Genomic DNA, 13115 nt, shown 5'->3' with positions numbered 1-13115 from the left:
CGGGCTGCCCAATAAAATCCTTTAAGAAAAATGATTTGTGTATCTCTTAGGAAAGTCTTCATGTATCTCAATTTAAAGACTGCTGCTAAAGGGACCGTAAAAGTCTCCCCCTGAAATGGACTTACCAGTTGCTAGCTTTGATGCTGTGAAATTGCTTAGAACTTACCATTTTTCTCCTCCAGTGCTTGGCATCTCTAGTGGTCAGGATAGGTTTCGTTGTGCTGCAGTACAAATTAGCCCACGATCTTAGTGGCTTAATAAAATAAAAATCTCTTTCTTGCACGTCTCGCTTCACTCTTTGAAACTTGCAGCCTCCAAGGTCACTGCAGTAGAAGAGAAGCCTGGGGATTTTCATGGGATGTTTTTAAGGGTCAGGCCTGAACTGGCTTATGTTACTTGTGCCTGTCCATTTCATTGGCCAGACCCCAGGCATTTGACCCCAATCTAATTGCAAGAGAAAGCTGGGAAGTGTAGAAGAGCAGAGGGAGTTTGGATTAACACTGACTTGTAATTTGGTTGTGGCATGCTTTCCTCATGACTCAAAAGCCCCCTTTCTGATCTTTTTACATCATTCTTCCTATAAACTTCTTAAGTTTTCATTAAAATAGTGGCATCTACCAGTTCCCAAATCTGTTTAATTGAAAATACCACAGTATTAGCCAAGTTCTTACAGGTGAAGGGCAGTTGTTAAGAAATGGGGTGTCAGCAATATAAATTATTCTAAGTTATTACCCATGTAACTTCTCTGGTCGTCTCTAAATGGTATGATTGCCTTGTAACTTGAGCATCACTCCCACACCACCATTTTACAGCTCCAAAATTCTACTTTCCCTGGAAAGTCTTCCAGTGGATACTAATTTCTGAAGTACTCTAAACTTCTACACTTACCTGTCAAACTATATTATTAGGAACAGAGCTTTTTTTTCAAGACTTCTAACACATGCTAGAAAGAAAACATCTTGCTATGAAGCCTGTAAACAGGAACCCGAACTATTCTAAAGTTCAGATTAAGAGAACATGCTTTGAAAAAAAAAAAAGGTCCATCTTCTCTCTTCTCGCTCCTAAGTTCTGGTAGTGAAGTTCTCTGTAAAATATCAAATTAAATCCTTTTAGTGTATATTACATGTTCTATTTGATATGATATTTGATCAATTTGTTTTATGACTTGGCCTTTTTTTTTTTCCTAATTATTGGCTAGTACAGCAGGGAGGGATGCCATGATTGCTGTCACACGGATGACCACTTAGTGGGCATCTGTCAATTAGGTCTACGCTCGTGCTGCTCAAGTGTATTGTCTCCTGGAAATCTTAGGGCCAAATATCAAGGGAGTCTTAGAAGCAACCATAGAATAATGGCACCTTCATTATAATTATACTTCTTTGCATGATTGCTCAGCTGTATCTTTATAATAGTTTTCAATCTTAGAGGCTAAGAAGATAAAGTGATATACAAGCTGCTCAATATATCACAGCAAATTGACAACTGATGCCCTTTCCAACTGTTTTTCCTCCTATAATTACCCTTTACTCCCATCCAGCTTATTGTCTTCCACAAACTGGCAAAATATGGATGTGTAGTTGTCCTTGAGTATAAAGTATTGAGAGTCATATTTTTTTCGGTTCCTTAAAATAATCGTGTATTTTTCTTTTCTTGTTTTCACATTTGGAATGAGTTATTTACTTTAATAGGTGGTGTGACATTTTTTGATAATGATAATAATGACAAAAGTGAACTTTTAGTAGGCATTTAGTATATGCCAAGAAGTGTATTGAGCACTTTGCATACAACATTTCATTTAATCCTTGCAAACTCTGTGATTTAGAGGGAACATGCTCAGAGAAGTGAAGTTACCTTGAAGATCAAGGGGGAGTAAGTCCTGGAGCAGGAAATCAAATCCAGTAAATCTCCAGAGTTCATACTTTCCACTGTGTAAAACTCATTCATTGATACTGACTTCAGTGTGCTTGGAAGTTCCTTCTGGGTGTCTTCTCAGGTCATACAAATATAATTCTATTGCCTGAAGTGAAATGAATTCAGTTTAAAAGTTTTTGCTTCATTAAACAAAATTTTACTAATTTATTATGGCTGTTGGATGGCATTGGTAGTGGAGTATAGACTTCTTTTAGTAGATGTGTAATGAAATGAGATTTATGGGATGAAGAGACTCCTAAATGTATTCCACTCATCGTTTGAAATAAAACAGGAACCCGAAAAGAGATCTGAGTACAGATGATCAGTATTTTTGGAGACTTAAGGAACAAGAAGTACTTGTACATTCCTTTTTTTTTTTTTTTTAAAGATTTTATTTATTTATTCATGAGAGACACAGAGGGAGAGAGGCACAGACACAGGCAGAGGGAGAAACAGGCTCCATGCAGGGAGCCTGACATGGGACTCGATCCCGGGTCTTCAGGATCACACCCTAGGCTGAAGGCAGCACTAAACTGCTGAGCCACCCAGGCCGCCCTACTTGTACATTCCTAATGTCAAAATATCTTCTCATATTTGAGGTCTTTTTCTATGTTCTTATTATTGAAAATACTTTTTTTTTTGGCTGATTGGAAACACAGTCACAATTAAGCAAAATTATAGAAACATATAACTTAGCCGGTAAATTTCTCCATAACTTCTTTCTCCAAGATTGAACTGACAAAATTTTATGAATGCTCCTACAGCTACCAACATTTATTATTATTATTTTTATTCTTATTTAGAGAGAGAGAACGTGTACCTGTGTGTGAGCCAGGGAAGGGGAGACAGAGAATCTCAAGCAGGCTCCACACTAAGTGCTTAGATCTCATAACCTCATGACCCTGAGATCATGACCTGAGCCAAAATCAAGAGTTGGTTGGCTAACTGACTGAGACATTCAGGTGCCCTTACCAACATATATTTTTAATGTTATGTATATTTACAAAATAGGATTATATTATACATCCTATTCTATAATTTGATTTAATTTTTTAAAAAGTTTTTTTTACTTATTCATCAGAAACACAGAGAGAGAAGGCATAGGCAGAGGGAGAAACCAGCTCCTTGCTGGGAGCCCGATGTAGGATTCCATCCCGGATCACACCCTGAGCCAAAAGGCAGGTGCTCAACTGCTGAACCACCCAGGCAGCCCTGATTTAATTTTTTACCTGAGGAATATATCTTGGTCAACTTTTCATGTCAGGAAACATAAATCTGTTTCATTTTTCTTAATATCTACCCAAGAGTCTGCTGTATGAATGTGCCAGTGCTTATTTAACATTTTACCAGTTGATGGATTTTTTTTATTGTTTTGAATATTTTTTAAAATTTAATTTAATTTATTTATGATAGGCACACAGTGAGAGAGAGAGAGAGAGAGAGAGAGAGGCAGAGACATAGGCAGAGGGAGAAGCAGGCTCCATACACCGGGAGCCTGACATGGGATTCGATCCCGAGTCTCCAGGATTGCGCCCTGGGCCAAAGGCAGGCGCCAAACCGCTGGGCCACCCAGGGATCCCTGTTTTGAATATTTTACTTCAGTATTAAACATAGAAGGGTGGGACACCTGGGTGGCTCAGCGGTTTAGCGTCTGCCTTCAGCCCAGGGCATGATCCTAGAGTCCCAGGATTGAGTCCCACGTCGGGCTCCCTGCATGGAGCCTGCTTCTCCCTCTGCCCTGCATCTCTGCCTCTATTTCTCTCTGTGTGTCTCATGAATAAATGAGTAAAATCTTTAAAAAAAAAAAACACTAAAAATAAACATAGAAGAGCAATTCACAAAAGAAGCTATTTGAATGGTTAATTATACAGAAAGAGATTTTCATCAGGGAAATGCAAATTAAAATCACAACAAGAAACATTATCTACCCATTAGAATGACAAACATTAAAAAGAATAGCAATTCCCCATGTTGTTAGGATGTGGAGCATCTAGAACTCTCATGCATTGTTGTACAACCACCTGAGAGATGTTTCTCAGGTTCTTAGAAAGTTAAAGATACACTTACCATATTATTGAGCCATTCCACTAGGTATTCACTCAAGAGAAATGAAAACATGTTCACAGAAAGACTTGTAGGTGAATGTTCATAGCATCTTGATTCACCATAGCCTAAACCTGGAAACAACTAAATGTCCATCAGTAGCCAAATGGCTAACAGATGTGGTCTACCCATAGAGTACAATACTACTCGCTTATAAAAAGGCAACCACAGGGGCGCCTGGGTGGCTCAGTCAGTGAAGCAGCCAAGTCTTAATTTTGGCTTAGGTCATGCATGATCTTGGAGTCCTAGGATCCAGTCCTGGGGTTGGGCTCCCCCACTCATCAGGGCGTCTACTTCTCTACTTATTCATCTGCTTGTTCCGTCTCTCTCTCCTTCTCTCAAAAGAATTAAATAAAATCTAAAAAAAAAAAAAAAAAAAAATGCAACAACATGGGACACCTGGATGGCTCAGTGGTTGAGCATCTTCCTTCAGCTCAGGTTGTGATCCAGAGTCCCGGGATTGAGTCCCACTCCAGCTCCCTGTGAGGAGCCTGCTTCTCCCTCTGCCTGTGTCTTTGCCTCTCTCTCAGTGTCTCTCATGAATAAATAAATAAGACCTTTAAAAAATGCAACAACATGAATGAATCTCAAAATTATTATGCTTTATGAAAGAAGTCAGACACAAAAGAGTCCCTACAAAATGATTTCAAAATGATTTCATTCACATAAAATTCTAGAAAATGCCAACTAAATTGTAGTAACAGAAAACAGATCAGTGGTTGTCTAAGGTTGGGGGTGGAGGGCTCTTCTTGATTGTAGACTCATCAGGATGAATTTTGAAATCAATTTATTAAATCTTTACCTTTCTTTCCCCTATGGCCCACCCTTCTGAACAGTGTTTTCATGATGGCATTTAGTTTTGTTTCAAAGCTTCCCAAGGTGGTTGAGGGCCTCCTTGTTGAACTAGCATTGATCTTTTTCTTGCCACTTTATACAGTTAATTCTTGTTATTAGAAGTAGGTGTGTTCTATAAACCGAACACCTAATGAGTGAATACTGAACCATTGCCCCTAGGGGAAATATAAAATTAAGTTCCTGCAAGTCTTTGGTCACATATTTTTGACTACTGGTTAATACACAGAATACACATGTTGTTAAGTGTGTGTTTCTGTTTAAAGTCACCTTATTTAGTATAAATTGTTGTTTTATTAACATTGAACTCATGGCCATAGCATTATAGCATTATAACTTGAATAGTTATAGTCATGCCTGAACAAAGCTTTACTAAAACACGTGTTTTCTCTATGAGTCTCGTCTTTGGGCCCCTGGGTGGCTCGTCAGTTAAGTGTCTGCCTTGGGCTCAGGTCATGATCTTAGGTCCTGGGATCGAGTCCCTCGTTGGGCTCCCTGCTCAACGGGGAGTTTGCTTCTCCCTCCTCCTGTCCCTCCCCTTGCTTGTGCTTTCTCTCTCTCTCTTTCTTGAATGAATAAATAAAATCTTTAAAAAACAAGACTAATCATAGTCTTCCTGCACTTAAGTACACCAGATAGCACTTCAGCACTACTCTTGGGGGCCATTTTAAATGGTGAAATCACCAAAAAAAAAAAAAAAAAAAAAAAAAAAAAGCACAGAAATGTGAAGATGTGACGCTAAATGCACCACATATAAAGGACACTTGTTTGCATATGAGACCTGAACCTGGAAGGCCAGAGCATTGCCTACTTTGGCTTCGGCTGGGAACATGAACAATTTTTCTACATTCTGTGCATGTCCTAGAATGATTGCAGAAGCTCTGTAGTATTGACTTTGGAGTTAGCGAGTAGTTGAATTCTCAAATACAGAGTCTGCAAATAATGAGAAGAGAATGAAATTTCCCTTGGAAGCTGCTGCTGTGTGTACAAATAATGAATCAGGGAAAGCTTCAGAGTGGCAATATTTATCAAAACATTGCAGGGGACAGTACAGCAAAATGATACTTCACCTGTTGCTTGTGAATTTAACATGACTTATTTATTTTTTAATTTTTAAAAATCAAGAGTTTTACACATACTTCAGAACTGTAAGTTAATTATGAAAAACAGTAGCCTCTTATGTCTCTCTGCCCCCTTTTTTTCCTGAGAAAATGAATTTCAGTTCTTTCAGCCATCTCATTGAGTTTTTACCTCCAGATCTTCCTCTCTCTCTTTCGTCTTTTTTTTTATGATTTGTATTTATTTATTCATGAGAGACACAGAGAGAGTGGCAGAGACACAGGCAGAGGGAGAAGCAGGCTCCTTGCTGGGAGCCTGATGCGGGACTGGATCCCAGGACCCCCGGATCATGACCTGAGCTGAAAGCTGATGCTCAACCGCTGAGCCACTCAGGTGCCCCTTACCTCCAGGTAATCAATTAATTAATTGAAAATTAATTCAAATTAATTTTAAAATTTGAGTATATTTGATATAAAATACTACATTTATTTCAGATATACAATACAGTGATTTGATGAATCTGTCCATTGATGCTATGCTCATCACAAGTGTAGCTACCATGCAATGCTGTTATGATATCGTTGACTATATTCCCTGTGCTGTGCCTTTTATTCCCATGACTTATTCATTCCATAACTGGAAGCCCATGTCTCCAGCTCCCCTTTACTCATTTTGCCTATACTCCTACCTCTCTCCCCAATGGCCCCATCAGTTTGTATTTATTTATAGGTCCAATTCTGCTTTTGGTTTGTAAATTAATTTGTTTTGTTTTTTAAATTTCACCTATGGGTGAAATCATATGTTATTTGTTTTTCTGTCTGACTTTTCACTTAGCATAATACCCTGTAGGTTCATCCATGTTGTTGCAAAAGGCAAGGTTGCATCTTTTATTTTAAGGCTGAGTAATATTCCAGTTTGTGTGTGTGTGTGTATATCACATCTTCTTTATCTATTCATCTATTGATGGACAATTGGGTAGCCTCCATATCTTGGCTATTATAAATAGTGCTGCAGTAAATAGAGGGGTGCATATATCTTTTCAAAATGGTGTGTGTCTTTTTAAAATGTGTGCAGGGCATGCACAGAGCCCGTCAATCTGGAAATTCATGCCCTTTAGTTCTGTGAACTTTTTCTGAATTATTTGTTTATTAATGTCTCTCTTCTGTTTTTGTTGTTCACTCTTAGGCAAGCCTGTATTATCAGAATTCCTGTGCTGATCCTTTATTTTTCCTCCCTCTTCTCCATTTTTCACTTTTATTATTTCTTTTTGTTCTATTGTCTGGGTGATTTTTAAATTTAAAAGATTTAAAAGATTTTATTTATTTACTTTTTTGATTTTAAAGATTTTAAAGATTTTTTTTTTTTATTAGAGAGAGAGTGTGAGTGTGGGGGAGGGAGATCAAAGGGAGAGGGAGAGAGGGAATCCTCAAGCAGACTCCCCACTGAGCATGGAGCTTGAAGCGGGGCTCCATCCCAGGACTCTGAGATCATGACCTGAGCCAAAATCAAAAGTTGGCTGCATAATTGACTGAGCCATCCAGGTGCCCCATCATATTTTTATCTTTCTGCCTTTCTCCTACATTTTCATTCTTCCATCTTTTTTTAAAGTTTCAAGATCATATTTTTATTCTGTACATATTTTTTATAAGTATCTTTTTCTGTTTTGTAAGTGCAAGTTCTTCATGTTTCTGATAATATTGATAACATTTTTATGGAGGTAAAATTTGCATACAGTAAAATTCTTTTTGGTGTATAGTTCTGTGAGTTTGGGCAAACATAGTCATGTAACCATCACCATAATTAAGGTATAGAACACTTCCCTTACCCCCTCAAAATTTGCAGTCATTCCCTCTCTTCATCCTAAGTCTCTCCCAACTCTTATCTGGTAGTTTTTTAAAAAAAAATTCTTTCACCTGCCGTATATCTGTTTGCTCCGTGTTTCTTTTTAATATTGGCTTTGGTCTCTTTCTTCTTGATACAGATTTTTCCTATATCTTACTGATTTTTTGGCTCTTCTGTACATGATAAAAGATGGATATTAAAAGAGCTGGTTGGAAACTTCCTGCATGGGTAGAGCTTTGTTATGGACTGAATTGTGTCTCCCTAAATGCATATGTTGAAGTCCTAACCACCTGTACCTCAGAATGTGGCTGTTTTTAGGGGTAGGTCCCTTAAAGAGAGAGTTTAAGTTAAAACGAGGCTGTTCTGGTTGGTGTTTCTGATTAGTGTCTTTATAAGAAGAGGTTAGGAGATATATCAGGGATATATTGCACAGAGGGATGACCATGTGAAGAGGCAGCAAGGAGGCAACCATCTACAAATGAAGGAGAAAAGCTTTGGGAGAAAGTAAACTTCCTGACATCTTGATCTTGAACGTCTAGCCTCTAGAACTGTGAGAGAATAATTTCTGTTGTTTAAGGCCCTCAGTGAATGTTATTTTTTTCTGGCAGCCCTGGCACACTAAAATAAGGTTTTGTGACTGATAAATTTCAATATAGGGTTATTTAGCTGGACCTTTATGTATAAATGACTGCTATCAATATTTTTAGTTATTTTCTCTTGGGTTGATAAAATTCTTGTGCAAAGAAGAATTTTCCAAATAAAGCTATATGACATGAAAGCTAAAGAATAAAGGGATTTTGAGGCTTATTAAGTGTAGAAGATTTGCAGCAGCTATTTTGGGAAGAGATGGTTGTTGGACAGCAATGAATTTGAAGTTAGGCAACCTGATTTTATAGGGGATGAAACTGAAGCTTCTCCACCAGCTTGATGTTTATGTCTCAGTGTGTTAAGTAACAAGGATGGTAAGAGTACTTGAAGCAATGATGTGTAGACTTATTAAGGGAACTGAATTAAAATGAGCAAAAGTTTGAAGCAGATGTTTAGTAAAAAAGACATGATAACGGTCAATAAGCATATGAAAATGTGCTCCACATCACCTGTCATCATGGAAATACAAATCAAAACCACCACAAGTGTATTACCCAGTTTCTAAGATGGCTGCAGTGATCCTTACCTCCTCCTATACCCTTGTGTGAGTACACCTTAATGCTGCACCTGTTGGCCTATGTGACTAATAGCATATGGCAGAAATGATAATATGTCACCTCTGAGATTTGGTTATAAAACACTGCAGCATCCCTGGTGGGCACCAAGAAATGCTACTTCCAATTGCTGCAATGAGACTACATAATATTTTTTACAACATTCCATTATGGCAATCTAGTAATGCGTTGTGGCAAAATGTGAGGACTTTTTTTCCTCCTTTTTGTCATTTCTTTTCTTGCACAAACAGTTGTTGAGTTCTTACTACATACCAGGCGCTAGTATTTAATATTGGAAATACAGAATGGAAGTCTCTTTTCTCAAGAGTTTATCATCTGGTCAAGACTAACTAGTAAATCATAATACAGAAAAATGCTCTTGACAGACTTGTTCAGGATGCTGTGGTGAGCATGAATACTTTCTAAGGGTGCTGACTCATGAAAGATGAAAGGACTTGTCTAGGCAAGTAAGACATTTCCGTTTTTGCAGATTGAAATTGAAAAGGTGGACAGGAGTGAAACCGGTTTTAGTTTTAGGAGGAGCAATAGACTGTAAGCCTCATGAGGGAAAAGACCATGAGTGAATGGGTGAAAGAACAAGAAAGTGGCATAATGGGCTCTTCATTTTGGAAGATTACTCTTGAAGCAGTGTTGAGAATGGATTGGTGGGGACAGAGGTTTAGGCAGAAATAGGTTAAGATGCTTTTGCAAAAAAAAAAAAAAAAAAAAAAAAGATGCTTTTGCAGGCAGTTGGGACAAGAAATGATGAAGGCTTGAATGGAGGCAGTACCAGGGCCCTGGGGAAGAATAGAGCAGATTCAACAGAAAATTGATGGCTGACTGAACATGGATAGTGAAGAGGAAGACATGTCTAGGAAGATCTCGGATTCTATTGTAGAGGGTTGATGATTCCATTAACTGAGATAGAGGGAAGAGAGGAATGAGAAACAGATAACAATTGAAAAGATTGGACTGATTTACATTTTGAAAAATAATTCTGGGAGCATTATGGAGGGTGCATTTTCTTTTTCTTTTCTTATTTTTTAAATGTAGGCTCCATGCTCCCTGTGGAGACCACTAAGGGATTTAAACTCAGGACCCTCAGATTAAGACCTGAGCTGAGATCAAGAGTTGGACACTCAACTGATTGAGCCACCCAGGTGCTCATATGGAGGGAGTTTTGAAGAGAGCCAAGATTGAAGCCTGGCAGCAGACTTAGTAGGGTGTTAGAGTAATTCAGGAGAGAGTTGATGGTGACCTGAGCTACCCCAGTGGCAGTGGGGATGAGAGAAGAGAAGTGAGCCAAGAGAGATTTTTGAGAAAGTATATGCAGTAAGTGGTTCTTCATTAAATTTAAGAGGTGCAAAAAGAGAGAGAGAGAGTTCAAGAATAATGTTTGGGTTTTTGACTTGGGTAACCAAGTAGTAACCATTTACTGAAGTAAGGAACACAGGAGCGAGGTTAGGGAGATGATAGAAGTGATACTGACAGTAGCTGACATTTATTGAGCACCATGGCTAAATGCTTAGAAGGCCATGTTTCGTTTAATTTTTTAGTGTCCTTATGAGATAGGTTCCAGTATTATCCCTGTTTTACTGATGGAGAAGTCAAGGTAGAACAAGGTCACAAGTTAGTAAATAGAGTAATTTGAACTCAGTGGTAGTTCTCTTAATCATAATAGTAATTGTTTCAGTTTTCCCCAGTAGATCATGGAATACCTGAGGAGGAAAGGATATGATGCCTCACACCGTATCTTCATAGGATGATTAGCACACAGTAGGAACAAAGCTTTTGCTCAAGTCCTATCTCATGTACTGATTATACTCACTCGGCTCCAGCTCCAACTCACTCTCTTCTTAAAAATCTTCCCCAGAACTACTCACACAAACCCTGGGTTTGTGCCAGGGTTTACTGAATTAATTTGGTAATTTTGGAGAGCTGCCACATGTAATGTAAAGTATAATACTATTTGTAATTTATTTAAAATAGGTCTGTTAGCTGTCTTGTTAATGGAAGTTTTTCCCTGATAATCTTTCTCCTGTCATTTTTCCTCAGCTTTCTCTCCTCTGATTTTCCTTTCCATTCTAGCTGCTAAGCTTACCTATTCCTCCAAATGCTCATTCAGTTCTTTGGCAGAGCGTTTTCACTGTGTCTTTAACTGTGTCTTTTTCTTTTCTATTCTTTCTTTCTTTCTTTCTTTTTTTCTTTCTTTCTTTCTTTCTCTCTCTTTCTTATTTCTTTTTTTTTAGATTTACTTATTTATTTCAGAGAGAGAATGCATGAGACTGGGTGGAGGGGCAGAAGGAGAGAGAGAGAGAGAATCTCAAGTGGACTCTCCACTGACTGCAGTCTGACATGGGGCTCAGTCTTACCACACTGAGCCGAAATCAAGAGTTGGACGCTTAACCAGGAGCCATCCAGGGACCCCTAACTGTGTCTTTTCCTGCCCTATTCAAGCCCTGTCTGGGTTAGAGAAAAATTAGCTATCTGACTTTGAAGATTCTGGTCCCTTTTATTTATTTTAATTTTTAAAAAGATTTTATTTATTTATTCATGAGAGATGGAGAGAGAGGCAGAGACATAGGCAGAAGGAGAATCAGGGCCCCTGCAGGGATCCTGATGTGGGACTGGATCACGGGACTCAAGGATCACATCCGCGGCCGAAGGCAGATGCTTAACCGCTGAGCCACCCAGGTGCCCTGATTCTGGTCTTTTAATGATTTTTATCAAGTTTGGGCTGCTGTAATAGAATATTGCAGACTTATATACAACACAAATGTTTTGGAGGCTAGAAATGTGAGATCAGAGTGCCAACATGTTTGGATTCTGGTGAGATCCTCTTCTGGGTTGAGGACTGCCAACTTCCTGCTGGTCCATATCTGGTGGAAAGGGGGCAAAGAAATTCTCTGGGGCTCATTATATAAGGGCACTAATTCCATTGGTGGTTCCACCCTCATGACCTAATTACCTCCCAAAGGTCTCACTTCCTAATATTGTAACTTCAGGGATTAGGATTTCAGTTTATGAATTTTGCAGGGATGCAAACATTTAGCCCATTATAAGGATCGTATGAATTATTAAGTATATCAGTTCCTCCCTCCTTCCCTCACCCTTTCCCAGTGTGACCGTTCAACTAATTCTTAGTGAGTTCTGGCTGGAGATGCAAGACAGACAAGTCCTATCTTCACTGAGATTACATTTCAGTGGAAAAGACAGTAGTACAATAAATACATAAACATATAATGTAATGTGAAGTAATGGTAAGTGTTAAAAGAAAACTAAAACATACTGAGATCCAGAGGGGTGTTGTTTGAGATAGGCCGATCAGGCAAGGTTTCTCTGAGAGTGTGGTGGTTGAGCAGAAATTTGATAGAAGTAAGCAAGACATGCAAATGCATGGAAGAAAAGAGTTCCAAGTCTAGAGAATAGTAAGTGCAAAAGTCCTGTCACATCTCGGATTATTAAGAAAGCAGATGTTGAGACAGAGTTGGAAGGACAAAGGATTTATTGAGGACTACCGCCTATGAAAGGGAAAGGAAGGAATTAGGGTTGGGCAGAGGAGCCATCAGACTTGCATGCACCTGTCAAATTCTTTGCCAGCTCAATGAGGAGTTCCAGAGCACTACACCAAGGAGAGCAGATACAAGATTCTGCATTGGGTGGAGGAAATGACCAGGCCTTTCTGCCCAACTTTGCTCGGTCATTTGACCGGAGACTGTCCTGAGAACAGAGCACCCTCAGCTGAGGAAAGCTGAGGTGGACCTTGAAGAAGCAAATACTGGAGTTATATGTTAACCATGCTTTTTGTAGGTTGGGCAGAAATTCCTTTCTTTGAAGGGGAATATGGGCGGTCTATCTCTGTTTCTGCCACAGGCTCTAAAACAGAAATATGCTCAGTGTGTTCAGGGAACTGCAAACAAGCTAATGTGCTGGAGAAGAGTGAGAGGGAGTGATAGGGGTCGTGGCCAGAGAGGTAGCAGAGGGCCAGAGCGAGTAGGATCTGCGGCCTGTGGTAATAGGATGTTGGATTTCATTCTAAGTTTGGTAGAAAGCCATTAGAGGATTTGGAGCAGGGGAATGACATATGTTTTACATTTTGAAAGGATCACTCTGCCATAAGCCATTGTATCTGTTTATCTATTGCTG

At 38.9% G+C, this 13115-nt stretch overlaps 1 protein-coding gene across 2 annotated transcripts in view; it reads left to right on the top strand.

Annotated features, from left to right (window-relative positions):
* SUGCT (succinyl-CoA:glutarate-CoA transferase) overlaps positions 1-13115 on the top strand; it is a 725292-nt gene that overhangs the window by 9368 nt on the left and 702809 nt on the right. The gene's annotated exons all lie outside the window — the stretch shown is intronic.

Source organism: Vulpes lagopus, chromosome 11 (genome assembly GCF_018345385.1).
Source record: "Vulpes lagopus strain Blue_001 chromosome 11, ASM1834538v1, whole genome shotgun sequence".
NCBI lineage: Eukaryota > Metazoa > Chordata > Mammalia > Carnivora > Canidae > Vulpes > Vulpes lagopus.
The sequence above is the reverse complement of the archived record's forward strand: the minus strand, read 5'-3'. Positions and strand labels throughout refer to the sequence as shown.